General features: G+C 40.9%; 1 long non-coding RNA gene across 1 annotated transcript; it reads right to left on the bottom strand.

Moving 5' to 3' along the window:
• Nucleotides 1-2,825: 2,825 nt before the first annotated feature.
• LOC133250115 (uncharacterized) lies at nucleotides 2,826-3,340 on the bottom strand. Its single transcript, XR_009737235.1, has 2 exons — nucleotides 3,125-3,340; nucleotides 2,826-3,019 (listed from the first exon to the last, which is right to left on the bottom strand). It is a non-coding gene; the product is annotated as an uncharacterized LOC133250115 (long non-coding RNA).
• Nucleotides 3,341-12,173: the final 8,833 nt, after the last annotated feature.

The raw sequence follows: 12,173 nt of genomic DNA on the forward strand, positions 1-12,173 counted from the left end.
TTGGGTGTAAGGATTGGAATTTAAAATTAGCATCCTCTCATCTCTTGAGAGTGAAAGTTGCTCAGTCATGTCTGCCTCTTTGAGACTCCATGGACTATACAGTCCATGGAATTCTCCAGGCCAGAATACTGGAGTGGGCAGCCATTCCTTTCTCCAGGGGATCTTCCAACCCAGGGATTGAACCCAGGTCTCCCGTATTGCAGGTGGATTCTTTACCAGCTGAACCACCAGGGAAGCCCAAGAATACTGGAGTGGGTAGCCTATCCCGTCTCCGGGGGATGTCCCTGATCCAGGAATTGAACCGAAGTCTCTTGCATGGCAGGCAGATACTTTACCAACTGAGCTATCAGGGAACCCCTATCTCATCCCTTGTGTGACCTGAAATGAAATATTTTCTAAGAACACATGTATACCTGTGGCAGATTCATTTTGATATTTGGCAAAACTAATACAATATTGTAAAGTTAAAAATAAAATAAAATTAAAAAAAATAAAGAACCTATCCTTAATTCTTTTCTTTTTTCCATAATGCTTTCCATGAGAGATTGTATTCAGTAGTTTTGCTTTAAATTCTATCTTACTCTTAGTGATTTTGCTTTTCTACCTTTCTTTTAAAGTTCATATCTGTATTTCCAGATGTCCACTAGAAAATTCTACTAGTGTGTTCTATATAACCATTGTTGAACTATCCTATTCACTGTCTTCCATGTATCTGTTCTTTTTTATATTTCCTATATTATTGAATGCCATATGATCCACCTAAATTTCTAAAGTTAAAAAAAAAAGCTAAGAAATGTTATCAGGTTTCCTTTTTCACCCATTTCCACATCGAAGTATCTCTTAAGAACTGTCGATCCTGTTAGCTGAATCACTGTTTTACTCCAGTTTCTCTCCATTTCTTTTATACTGCACATTATCTCTGTGTCTCAACTCTCCATCTCCTCCAGTATAACCACATAAATGTGGTTCATAAAATATATATCTCCTCATGTTACATGCTTAAAATCCTTCCTTGGGCTCCTATGACCATTAAAATTCAAATCCTCTTGTGCCAGACAAGAGCTGTAATGATCAAGCCTCATTCTGTCTTTACAGACTTGGGCTTTCAATTGCCCCTGTGTCCATATTTATAGTCTATGTGATGCATTTTATTTGGCATTCTCTTCTTACTTTCAGTATTAAGTGGACAGACTCTCATTGGTTCACTAATATTCTGCCCAAATATTTCTGTGAAGTTTTTTCCTGACATTTTTTTTTCCCATTTCCCTCTGGGGTTGTATGATGTCACAGCCCTATTGTGTGTGTGTGTGTGTGTGTGTGTGTGTGTGTGTGTGTTGCATGCGTGTGTTTATAGCTGTACTTTTTCCCTTATGGATTTGTCTCTGTTATGAAAATAAGGAACTTTGCCACTGATGTCTTTAAAATTCCTACACTTGGTTGATCGTGTAGCAAATGTCATTATATATTGAATAAATGAATTAGCAATGAAGTGGCCAGCCACTCCAGACTTGAAGATGAATTTTAGAGGGCCTGAAAGCTACCTCGACCATTTCTTGTCTAAAGTGAGTGTTTCTTCACAAATTGCTTTTCCATGTGGTCATTATTGTATTAAATACACCAGTCAAATGTGTTTTGATTCACAAGCCAATCAAATTTAGTCAGACTCATTGTTTTTGTCATTGGCAAGAACAGACTTTAGATTTTCTCCTAGGAATATTTTACATCCAGAAATTATGATCTCCAGGAATAAAGTTTCTTACATCATTTAGCATTGATTCTCTTCCATATAAGTCTTGGCTGAGTTTGGTTTCCAACTATGGGATTCATGTTCAAAGCTAGAAGGAACACTAGGTTCAAACTACAAAATAAGTAAATGAACACAGAGGGATGATTACCGGGGTGGTGTTTGTGTGTGTCTGTGAGTGCATCTGTGTGTAATGTGTATTCTGATGGTCCACATCTGGTATTAACACGGCTCATAAAAACATCTTCTACAGCATCTTTTAGGGGGCCAAACAATGTTTTACTGTCTCTGCCTGAAAACTATGAAAAGTTGTCTTTTGTACATCAGTACAGGATATGACAAAATTGGTTTGGGCTACTGTTAGTTACTTCTCATAATCCGCCTATTCTCTAATCATTCAAGCCCAGAGCTATTGTTCCTGGTACTTGACTATAAAATCATGTATATAACACATGGAGAAAGATGTTACCCACAAGGCTTTAAAAAAAATAGATCCTCAGTTTTAACACTTGTCAGAAGTATTAGCACTTATCACATGGTTCATTGCTATTTAAATAAGGCACTTATGTCTGGGTCCATGTACTATAAATGTGACTTGACCCAGAAAACTATTCCTCCTGGAGAATATGTGTAATATCAGCCCAAAAAGCACTTGGATACTTTGCTGTGACAATACTCAAATCTTGGGGCAAGATTTGAAACCAGAGCCATGCATTTCCACTGGTCAGTAATTCCCAGACACATTTTTGGATGACTCTCAGAGACCTGCCTTAAGCCTCAGCCCTTTTCCATTTGGCTAATTTTCCTGCACCTGTTAAAATCGTCCTGCATGCCGAGCATTTGCAGAATCATGACTCTGTGCATGATTAAAACATGGATCTGTCCCACCAGACTGCCTGCCTTTATTTTCCACTGCCCTGGGTGCGCTAAAATGGACTAAATACTCAGTGGTAAGAGGTAAGTGGTTATAGATGGTGCTACTCTGCTAAGATGAATCTCTGAGGCTCTGGTATAGCTCTGTTCTTGTAATGGCTACTGTAGCAGGAATGAGTTCAGCCACAAATAACAGAAAATCTAAAAGTAGTTTAAAAAGGGGAGGCTTTACTTTTCCTGCACAACAAGAAGCCTGGGGGTAGGCAGTCCAGACCAGCACCACAGGGACCCAGAATCTCATTCCATTGAGATTTTTACACACTGTCTTTTGTCCTCATAGTTTTCAGATCATGATCACCAGATGGCTATTGCTCTTCCAGGCTTCAGGCTTCAAGTCTCAGCCTTGAAGAAGGGGCAGGAGGAAAGGGCAAAATGTCTTTCTCTGCATGTATCTCTGTCTTTCTAATTAGTAAGGAAGAGACAGTCTGTCCTGAGACTTCTACTTACATCTCACTGGCCTGATTGGGATACATGGCCATCCTAGCTTCAGGGGATACGGAGAATAGGAGAGGAGATTTTACTCTCAAACGTAGTCAGGATCTGTTAGTAAGGAAGAGTGGGGTAACGTGTTTTGGGGTGGGCACAGCTGCTTGATGTTCCAGTGTGCCGGGTAGCACCCATTAGCAGGTCTTCAGATCTATTCTCTGTCCTTCTCCACCCTGCTCTCTGCCCCAGGGCTTGATCTTTATGACTTCATTCATTTTTATGGCATCACTGACTCAATGGACATGAGTTTGAGCAAACTCTGGGAGGTAGTGAAGGACAGGGAAGCCTGGCGTGCTGCAGTCCATGGGGTTTATTAAAAGAGTTGGACAAAGAGTTGGACACGACTGAGTGACTGAACACAACAACTTTCTTATGTCAGGTTCTCTAGAGTGGGGGTGTGGGGCAGATGGGGAATGAGAAGGAGTCTCATAAGAAAGTGGTTTCATGTGATATGATCCTAGGGGAAGCATTGGAGCATATATTATGACGCAGGATCTTTTCAACCTTGAGGCAAGGGAGCAGGGTTTGTGTAGCACTTTCCCAGTCAGTCATAGAAGATGTGTAACTCCCAGGAGCCTCTAGGTAAGGTGACCTCAATCACCTAAGGGTAATCCCCTTAAGAAGGGAACAGGGGTAAGCCTTCACTTACCTGCAGCCACTGGGAACGGACACACCAACCAAATCTTTGAGACAGATTTCAGTGTTGTAACCAACAGCTTCTATGTGACCCTTCTGGCTTCCCTTGGATTTGGCCAGTGGGAAGGTAGGGCAGGTTATCAGCAAGAGGGAAGAGACGGAGGTCAGGGTGTTTACTCCCTCGGCTTCCTCCCTGCTAAGGTTCTTCCCAAGAACTGTCCAGTATATAAGAAAACGTCATTTCAAGACTGATAAAGCAATTAGACTCTATGTAGAATAGACACAAGGTACGCTAGAAGAATTAAGCTAAACAAAAAAATTCTCAAAAAGTGAATCATGGGCTTTCACAGATAATAAAAGTAATTTTGAATTTGTTCTCTTCACAGTTATTGGATATGGAAAAACCAAAACAGCTATCTCAGTTTTTAAGTGACTATTATTTTTTTTCAATTTAGAAAAGCGTTTTCACCCTAAACTGTATAATAAGTAACAACATATAAAACAAGAGACATTTCTGAAAATGTATAGGAGAAATAAGGTCATGGAAATATTTTCATGACTGTGAAGAAGATTCACATATAAATAATTCCCAAACAGATTTCTGGAAAGACTGTTTTCCAGACATTGTAGATCACGTATAGCCATGACTGAAGAGAGAGCTGAAAAAAAACTTAGCAATGTACTACATTTAAAATCTCAAAATAATATCCTGATATTGCAAAAATTTAAAGCAGAACTTAAATACTGCATGGACCTGGTTATTGCTTTAAGAAGAGGTAAAATTGCTGTATAGCTGATAGTAATTTATATGCTACATTTAAAATATTTTGCAATAACCTCTGTGATAATTTATTATATATGATCTCATTATAGTGTTTAAAAGTGATTTGTAAAATTCATGGTTAATTTCCAAATATAAGGAATGCCTTTAAAATGTCATAAAAAGTTCAGGTGCAACTTTCAGAAAAATGAAGATTCTGTGAGTAGAAATTAATATGATCTATCGAAGAGCTACAATGTCTTGAGAAAGAAAGGCTAGTCTGTTGTTGCTGGAAATAGGACCCAAATTATGTAAAAATATTGATTATAAAATATCAATATATTTGCTTGAAATGAAGGCAAAAATAAATTTTATCAAAAGTATATAATATTTAATGAATTATGTATCTCTTAATTTTATGATTTGTTCCAGCACAATAGACCTAAAGAGAGCATTCAGACAAGATCAATAATAATTCAAGGACTTCCCTGATGGCCCAGTTGTTAAGAATATGCCGGGGAACATGGGTTCAGTCCCTGGTCTGGGAAGATTCCACATGCCATGGGGCAGCTAAGCCTAAGCACCACCATTACTGAGCCCATTACTAGAGCTTATGCACCACCACAAGAGAAGCCACTGAAACTAGAAGCCCACCCACAGCAGCTAGAGAAAGCCCTCATGTAGCCAAAGATAAATAAATAATTTAAAATAATAATAATTCAACTAAGCTATCTTTACTACTTTGCTGATTTGCAGTCGTAGATGGTGACTGCAGCCATGAAATTAAAAGACGCTTACTCCTTGGAAGGAAAGTTATGACCAACCTAGAAAGCATATTCAAAAGCAGAGACATTACTTTGCCAACAAAGGTTCGTCTAGTCAAGGCTATGGTTTTCCCATTGGTCATGTATGGATATGAGAGTTAGATTGTGAAGAAGGCTGAGCGCTGAAGAACTGATGCTTTTGAACTGTGGTGTTGGAGAAGACTCTTGAGAGTCCCTTGGACTGCAAGGAGAACCAACCCGTCCGTTCTAAAGGAGATCAACCCTGGGATTTCTTTGGAAGGAATGATGCTAAAGCTGAAACTCCAGTACTTTGGCCACCTCATGTGAAGAGTTGACTCATTGGAAAAGACTCTGATGCTGGGAGGGATTGGGGGCAAGAGGAGAAGGGGACGACAGAGAATGAGATGGCTGGATGGCATCACTGACTCGATGGACATGAGTCTGAGTGAACTCCGGGAGTTGGTGATGGACAGGGAGGCCTGGAGTGCTGCGATTCATGGGGTCGCAAAGAGTCGGATACGACTGAGCGACTGATCTGATCTGATCTGAAATGTACATATGTGAGTATATATATACAGATACATATACATACACATATACATATATGCTATGCTATGCTAAGTCGCTTCAGTCGTGTCCGACTCTGTGCAACCCCATAGACGGCAGCCCACCAGGCTCCGTTGTCCCTGGGATTCTCCAGGCAAGAATACTGGAGTGGGTTGCCATTTCCTTCTCCAGTGCACGAAAAGAGAAAAGTGAAAGTGAAGTCGCTCAGTCGTGTCTGACTCTTAGTGACCCCATGGACTGCAGCTACCAGGCTACTCTGTCCATGGGATTTTCCAGGCAGCAGTACTGAAGTGGGGTGCCATTGCCTTCTCCTATATATATATATAGATCCTGTTTCTATTAGGGTCCACTTATCAAGGTAGGAGGACAGAATATGTTTTATTGATGAATTATTAGCTTGATGAATAAACTTTAAATATTAGACGTGTGTTATGTCATCCTCCATTTTCTGTTTTGCTCTAGGCCCACAAATGCTAGAGGCAGCGCCTGCCTCTCTTTGCTATTCAAGGCAGTTTGAACACTTGACCTCTGCCAGCACTCCGTGAAGTTTCAGACACTGCAGCAAATTTTGTTTTGTCAACAGTGAAGTGAGGATGGTATAGAACTTATTTAACAAGGTAGTTAACTTTTCTCTTTTCAATAGTTTGAATAATTGAAATAATACTATATAGACTCAGAGTAAAGTCTTTAAAGTCCAATATGAGTTTAAAATATGACCCCCATGAGTTATTATCTAAGTAGATAAGGTCAAATTCATTCTTTTATCTTCAATTTCCATCTCTTAAATAAAGATAATTTTGTTACTTCTTTAGGCTGTTGTGAAGGCTAATAGCCTTTAGCCCAGTAAATAGTTCTTCTATAGTAAGCTGTTACCTGTTGTCATTGTTATGCCAACAAAGCACATAGCTAAGCAGCACACACAGCAGGCCTGCCAAAGCAACATCCTGGGAAGAAATCTTGCTGACGGGGACAGCAGCAGATGTGTGGGACTCTGGTCATCCATGTACTCCTGGGCGGACCCAGAGGTCTATCCAAACCAAGTCTATCCAAGTCTTCCAGCCCTGGAAGAAAGACTCTGTCCTGGTAGAGTGTAGGTTGTGAGGGGTGTTGAACAGCATGATTATATAACATCCACCCATTGCCTGACCTGAACACGGGCTGGGATGATACCAGGGTGGTGTCACAGGGTGGAGGGACCTTTGCCCCAGTCTTACTTTGCCAGCAGATGAGTCCACAGCTGGGGAGTAAGAGCAGTAGCCCCAGCTCTGGTTCCATCAAGGGACTGGGTCCCAGTGGAGCCGAATGACAAGGCAGGATTGCTGGGGAGGTTGCCACATCCGCATTTCTGTTCAATGAAGCTCTGCTCCTCATCTGATGTGATGAGGAGGGTGGTGGACAGGGCTGTGGCAAGTTTTCTCGGAGCTGGGCAGGTGGTCAGTTCCTCCTGTTGGGAGGCCAGCCTGCTGGGGACCACTCTTTTATCCCTCAAATATTATTGCTAATACATGTATCTAGTTTAATGATGATAAGATGAGTTCATGTTTCATTGGCCACCACTTCCATTTTAAGACTGTCTGTAAACTTGAATAATAATTCTCACTGATAGATATATAATCCATGTAAGTGTGTGTGAGGGGGCTTCCTTAATACAGGGATACATTTAATTTTAGTCTTTAGATGATCTTTAAAAAGCAAAGTCCAGTTTTAAGTGTATGCATTTTATGAGAAAAGAAGTCACAAATAATTATAACAAAAATATCCTACAAAGAAAGGAAGATGGTCATGTATTTCATTATGCATTTATAGCAGAATAAAAATTATCCTAAAATGCCATATTTTGAGATATTAATGGAAAAATGATCTGATTATGGACTTTGCTTTTTCATTCTCTCTTCACATAAGAACTCAGTACAACTAATTAATCATACATACAAACACACACAATATGATTCAAGGAAATGATCTTTTATGTGCCAAAATTCCACCCCAAATTGCAAATACAAACATTTAGCCAACAAGAGTTTATTTATAAGACTCAGATAGCCTGTTCACTGTGTCATCTCTAGCAGGCAGCTGCAAACCACTAATGACACAGAAGAGAAATGAAAAAGAATCAGTGTGGAATAGCTTAACAACACTGCATTGCAAACTGATGACATGTATGTGTTGTTCCCTTAGAGAGTGTAATAAATGTGGTTGAAAATTCCACGTGCTCTGGTCCTAGGAGATGCCAAAACAGAATCCTCGTGCTCATTTTTTATTGATGTTTGTGAAATTGTTAGACTGCTTTTTCAAAGAGAAAAGCTAGAGTTTTGTTGGAGGGTATTCAGGTATCTTCCTGCGAGAAATGTCAACTTCATTTTAGTGCTTCAAAGAATAGGGAGTTAATATTGGATGATTTGCTTCTTTATGGAACTCAGACACATAGTCTGAGAGCTGTTCCAGGTCCACAGATTGCCCTTGTCCCTGCCACAATCCAGTGTTGTTCCTGAAGCGACACAACCTACCCTTGACCAAGTCAGAACTGATATGACAGAGAAATTGTGGAGGATTCGACTTTATACATCTAAGCATCATAGCTGCACCCCTAGTGTGTTTCATCCTAGGGCAGAAGTGGTTGAGGGATGCTGCCGATCTTGGATAGGTGAAAATAAGCAGAGTGAGCTGTTGTTGGACAGCATCACCAGGACTAGAACTTAACACTGGTGGTGGTGGTGGTGGTGGTGGTTTAGTTGTTAAGTCATGCCCGACTCTTGTGACTCCATGGACTGTAGCCCACCAGCTTCCTCTGTCCGTTAGATTTTCCAGGCAAGAGTACTGGAATGGGTTGCCATTTTCTTCTCCAGGGGATCTTCCTGACCCAGGAATCGAACTTTGGTCTCCCTTACTATAGGTGGTCTCCTTCATTATAGGCAGATTCTTTACTGACTGAGTCACCAAGGAAGCCCAGAACTTAACACCATAGCTCTTTTTTCCCCCCAAGTTTGGCTATATTGGGTCTTAGTTGCATCATGTGGGATCTTTTGTTGAAGTGATGGACTCTCTAGTTGTGGCTCAGTGGTTGTGCCATCTGGCCTTAGTTGCTCCTGGGCATGTGGGATGGTAATTCCCCAAGCACAGATTAAACCCGCGTCCTATGCATTACGAGACAGATGCTTGACCTCTGGACCACCAGGGAAGTCCCAACACTATAGCTGATAATCATTTGTCCTGATTCAACATATCTCCTCCCAGTCTTTTGCCTCATCTTCTCATTGACCCTCTTGCTTCATCTTATGCTGCCTAAAGAACATTGGCTTTGTGTACTGTTCTTTGGGTTTCCCTGATGGCTCAGATGGTAAAGAATCTGCCTGCAATGCAGGAGACTGGGGTTCGATCCCTGGATTGGGAAGAACCCCTAGTGAAGGAAATGGCTACCCACTTCAGTATTCTTGCCTGGAGAATTCCATGGACAGGGGATGCTGGTGGGCTACAGTTGATGGGTTGCAAAGAGTTGGACACAACTGACACTTTGTTATTCACTGCCCGTTCAGTTTAGAATATCTGATCCTGGCCACTCCCTCTCCCTCTTTCACTCATGAGCTATGCTTTGCCCTCCAAGTCCTGGCTTTGGCCACTCCCTCTTCCTCTTTCACTCATGAGCTATGCTTTGCCCTCCAAGTCCTGGCTTTGAGTCCTGATTTGCATCCCACTGTCCCAGTCACAGCACTGCCTGCTTGCACTGACACGGCTCTACTGGGACAAGGAGACTTAATACCTCAGTGTCTTACTGTCTCACATATTCGAGTCTCTCATTCAGAGCAGTTTTTATAAATGATAAAATTCTTACAAGAGTTAGGTAAATATTTAAGCAGGGATGAAATGAAATCCAAGAATTTTCTCTTTCTTGCTCATGACCTGCCTTACACTATTAGAAATGAAATGGGCTTAAGATCCAGAGGGCAGCCCTAAACAGCCTCTAAAAATGAAAATAAATATTAGGAATTTTAATGTTTATAATCATTGTTAATAAAAGTAGAGCATATTCATTTCAAAGCACAGCCTATGCTAACAATTACTTTTACATTTGTATAACAATTGACATTACCACAAAGTGTATTTTGACATTGAACAAGGAATAATTTTTTAAAATGTGTGTGAGAGAAAGGACAAATCAAAATAGCACAAGGAACAGATACTTATTTATGTCTATAGGTTAGCAGAGAGCTACAGGCCCAAGAAAGTTTTCTGAAAGGACCAACACACTGTGAACACTTTCATGAAGTTTGAGCTACTCTAGGAGAGGACATCCGCACTGAATTCCTGAAGAAATCAATAAAATAGCACCATTGGGCTTACCTGTGGCTAAGTGATAAAGAATCTGCTTGCCAAAGCAGGAGACACAGGTTTGATCCCTGATCTGGGAAGATCCCACATGCCACAGAACACCTAAGCCCGTGCATCATAACTGTTGAGTCTGTGCTCTAGAGCCCAGGATCCACAACTCATGAACCCATGTGCTGTGATTGCTGAAGCTCACGCCCTAGAGCCTGTGCTCTGCAACAAGAGAAGCCACGACAGTGAGAAGCCCACACACCACAACTAGAGAGTAGCCCCTGCTTGCTGCAACTAGAGCAAGCCTGCAAGCAGCAGTGAAGACCCAGTGGAGCCAAAAAACAATCAAAATACATAAATTAAATAAGGATGGTGAGACCTATTTTTCAGGGTTATTATGAACATCACCAGAGAGTCAACACTGAAAACAGATTGACTATGTTCTTTGCAGCCAAAGGTGGAGAACCTCTATACAGTCAGCAAAAACAAGATCGGGGGCCGACTGTGGCTCAGATTGTGAACTCCTTATTGCCATATTCAGACTTGAAGAAAGTAGGGAAAACCACTAGACCATTCAGGTATGATCTAAATCAAATCCCTTACAATTATACAGTGGAAGTGAGAAATAGATTTAAGGGACTAGATCTGATAGACACAGTACCTGATGAACTATGAAGAGAGGTTCGTGACTTTGTGCAGGAGACAGGGATCAAGACCATCCCCAAGAAAAAGAAATGGAAAAAAGCAAAATGACCGTCTGAAAGAAGAGAAGTGAAAAGCAAAGGAGAAAAGGAAAGGTATACCCTTTTCAGTGCAGAGTTCCAAAGAACAGCAAGGAGATATAAGAAAGCCTTCCTCAGTGATCAGTGCAAAGAAATAGAGGAAAACAATAGAATGGGAAAAACTAGAGATCTCTTCAAGAAAATTAGAGCTACCAAGGGAATATTTCATGCAAAGATGGGCTCAATAAAGTACAGAAATGGTATGGGCCTAACAAGCAGAAGATATTAAGAAGATGTAACAAGAATACACAGAAGAACTATACAAAAAAGATCTTCACGACCCACATAATCACGATGGTGTGCTAGAGCCAGACATACTAGAATGTGAAGTCAAATGGGCCTTAGGGAGCATCACTATGAACAAAGCTAGTGGAGGTGATGGAATTCCAGTTGAGCTATTTCAAATCCCAAAAGATGATGCTGTAAAAGTGCTGCACTCAATATGCCAGCAAGTTTGGAAAAGGCAGAGGAACCAGAAATCAAATTGCCAACATCTGCTGGATCATGGAAAAAGCAAGAGAGTTCCAGACAAAACATCTACTTCTGCTTTATTGACTATGCCAAAGTGTTTGACTGTGTGGATCACAAAGAACTGTGGAAAACTCTTCAAGAGATGGAAATACCAGACCACCTGATCTGCCTCTTGAGAAATCTGTATGCAGGTCAGGAAGCAACAGTTAGAGCTGGACATGAAACAACACACTGGTTCCAAATAGGAAAAGGAGTACATCAAGGCTGTATATTGTCACCCTCCTTATTTAACTTCTATGCAGAGTACATTATGAGAAACGCTGGGTTGGATAAAGCACAAGCTGGAATCAAGATTGCTGGGAGGAATATGCAGATAACACCACCTTTATGGCAGAAAGAAAAAAAGAACTAAAGAGCCTCTTGATGAAAGTGAAAGAAGAGAGTGAAAAAGTTGGCTTAAAGTTCAACATTCAGAAAACTAAGATCATGGCATCTGGTCCCATCACTTTATGGCAAATAGATGGGGGAAACAGTGGAAACGGTGGCTGACTTTATTTTGGGGGGCTCCAAAATCACTGCAGATCATGACTACAGCCATGAAATTAAAAGATGCTTGCTCCTTGGAAGAAAAGTTATGACCAACCTAGACAGCAAATTAAAAAGCAGAGACATTACTTTGCCAACAAAGGTCCTTC

The sequence above is a fragment of the Bos javanicus genome, chromosome 6 (genome assembly GCF_032452875.1).
Source record: "Bos javanicus breed banteng chromosome 6, ARS-OSU_banteng_1.0, whole genome shotgun sequence".
In the NCBI taxonomy this organism is placed as follows: domain Eukaryota; kingdom Metazoa; phylum Chordata; class Mammalia; order Artiodactyla; family Bovidae; genus Bos; species Bos javanicus.